Genomic DNA, 3,186 nt, shown 5'->3' with positions numbered 1-3,186 from the left:
CTCTGACCCGGTGACCTTGTGGATCGCCTTCCTTTCTGAGGAAGTGCAGCTGCCGTACCACACACGCAGTCTGTACGTAAGTACGCTTTCCATGGAGCAGCGGTAGGAGGCAAGGAGCAGATCCTCGAGGAGCTGGTCTTTCCGGAGAATTCTCGGAACGTACAGTCGGTGGTGGTCATCCTCCAGCTCAACGCCCAGGAACCTGAACACTGAGACCCTCTGACGAGTGAAACAGAAGAGTGAGTGGATGGAGGGAGTGTCAGGAGGCCAGCGGGTGACAATAAAAAGGGACAGTGGGGTATGATTGTACGGGGGTTGGGGCCTGAGGTGTCACGGCGGGGTCAGACGTGCGTGTGGGAGTTTGGGGAGGGTAAAAATGAGGCGAGGTAGGGGATGCAGCAAACCCTGGTTGAGTGTTTTGGGTGGGGTGAGCGGGTGAGAGTGAGGTCACTCATGCTGGGATGACGTTGAGTGGCTGTGTGGGAGACATAATAGTGACAGGGGTCAGTTTTGGAGTGAATTGCACCGTATGGTTCAGTCAGGGGTTACCGCCCCCGACCGATGAGCAGCTACCCCCAAACTGCTCCTCCTCCTGGCCAACAGTAAAACGGCTGCATTTACATGCGATTCAAGCTAGCATAGACCACCCTCCCTCCCTTAACTCAAATCATCTCCCCAGCAAATGAGGATTGAGTGGCGGGCATATGTGCCCACCACTACATCCACATGGTACCAGTCCCCCACCTACCTTCACACACACACACACACACACACACACACTACAGGACATGGCCTCCTGACACTGTACTCTCTTCTCTCAGAGGATATTAATCTTCAGCCTTATTACCACAGACAAAAAAACGCAACCCCCCCCCACTCCACCCCCATCCCGGTGTAGGGACTGGAGGCTAATGCCGCGCAGTTGTTGTTGTGGAACTTATTTGTGCGGTTGCGGTGGGTGATAAGATTAGGAAGTCCTTGCTCTGCAGAAAACAGAAGATGTTTCATTATTAAAGAGGTAAGAGAAAGCCCGGCCATCCTGCACCAATTAACAAGCAGAACAATGCTGCAGGACCCATTCCTTCCCTGCCTTCGCCCGCACTCTGATGGGTATAATACATAATTGTTTTGCATGGCAATATGTAAAAGCTACACTTTGCTTACCCTATTTTCGGGGCAACAAACAGTGGGGGGAACCCAAAGCAGTCTTATTATGCATTCATGTGCTCGAAAGGTTTTTGTCTTATTAAAAAAAAAAAAAAAAGAGATAAATAACAAACACGCAGCGTCTTACATAAAGAAAAAAAGGTCAAAGTGGCAGCAAACTGACTATGTAAAGCGCAGACATCTAAACATTTACAATAAACTTGAAAGAACCAGTGAGGTTCTACTCATGCATCAGGGGCAACTTTTATTCTTCCGATACGCTGACAATCGCTCATCTTCGGCAAAGTGGAGCGACGCGCTTGCCTCATTTATGCATTTTGCGAGACTTTGAGGTGCAGCGTTGTGGAAGAGGGCAGGCACAGTGCACCCACCACATGTGTGTGTTATGCCGGGGTCACACTTGTGCGCCGTTGTTTTTGTCTGTCGTGTGTTTGTGGGCCCGTACAGCAGCTGGAACCCACCTACGAGGCGGCCCTCCATTGTGTCCTTGGCTGGACTCGAACCCATGCTGACACCCATCCGCACAGATGTAGATGTACAACGCAAACAGACTTCACAAAGGCAGAAAACGCACCGGATTCCACAGTTAAACCCGGAGAAATCTGTGCAACTCTTGCATATTTTGTGGAACAGATGCAGAAAGCTGTCATGTACTTAACACGTACAGACGTAGATTCTGTTTTAATAGAATACACATATATAAATAAAAAAAAATTCTTCTAGTAGAGCAATTTTTTTTTTATTTTTTTAATTCTTCGTGGACATTGTACACCCTGTAGCCATAAAACACTGGCAATTTGACAGCGAAATTGAATTTGTATGTTAATATTTCATGTTTTGTTGCTTAAAAGCTAAGAGCACAATCAGTCATTAGTATTGAGTTTTTGTCTACTTATCTGCCACTTAAAACAAAGCCATTTCACACACACACACACACACACACACACACACACACACACACACACACACACAGATATACAAACAGACATTGCACTGTACTCTTGCCATAGGATCTTGAGCCAGGGTCAGACAGATGACTCTCTAACCCCGTCACCTTTGCATGACCTCATGACCTCGGATTCATCAGGTCTGAGCTACTGGTGGGTTCACGAGGTCAGTCAGTGCTCAAAGACTCCCTCACACAGGCAGAGAGAGTGATCACTTGGTGGAAATATGATGCATCAGCGCATGTCTCTGACTCCTTTTCTTTGATATGTTGTATTATTTCACCTCAAGGACAACGTGGGCTCAGACGAACCCACAGCGCGCTTGCCTCAATCAATTCTCTGTCCGGATTCACTGACAACAGGTCACGCTTTAACACACAGATCGAGACGCTTAATTCTGATAAAGCCTCTCCACATCAATCCACATGAAAACAGCTTGACATATTTAAACCAATGCATCTGGTCAGAATGTGCGACTCGCTTTTATGAGCTGACAAAAATAGCTCCTCATTTGTCCAAATTTACCATATAAGTCATTTAACTTAGACAAGTATCATTCATCCCACAAATATTAAATACTAATTTCCCCAAATACACATCTGAAAGACAACAAGCACTCACACACACACACACACTCACACACACTTAGGCATTCTTGGCCCTCGTCATGCCATTTGAGTGACTGATCAACACCAGCCCCACTTTGACCCCCTGACCGGCGCAGGCCTTATGGGTAATGATGATAATGATCATGATGTGACACCCGTCCTACCCAGCGGCCATCTGGAGTTGCTGTCAGGGCTGCTGATTGAGAAGGAGACCCATCACTGGTTACACATTGATTCCATACACCTGTCATCCCTTTTAGCCTCCTCTCATGTGTCGGTGAGGAATGCACTCCGCCACTCTCGTGAACTTTGAACTTTCTTAGATTAGTGCTGGCGGGGAGAGGGGTTTGTCAATTGGCCAATAAAAGACAACAGGGGCCAGTTCAATGTAAACTTGCTCAAATCGGTAGTAACTTGTACAGACGAGTGGAATTCTTGCTTGCAAAGACATGATAAAAACATGA

The sequence above is a fragment of the Denticeps clupeoides genome, chromosome 5, assembly GCF_900700375.1.
Source record: "Denticeps clupeoides chromosome 5, fDenClu1.1, whole genome shotgun sequence".
NCBI classification, from domain to species: domain Eukaryota; kingdom Metazoa; phylum Chordata; class Actinopteri; order Clupeiformes; family Denticipitidae; genus Denticeps; species Denticeps clupeoides.
This window is presented reverse-complemented; position numbering follows the sequence as displayed.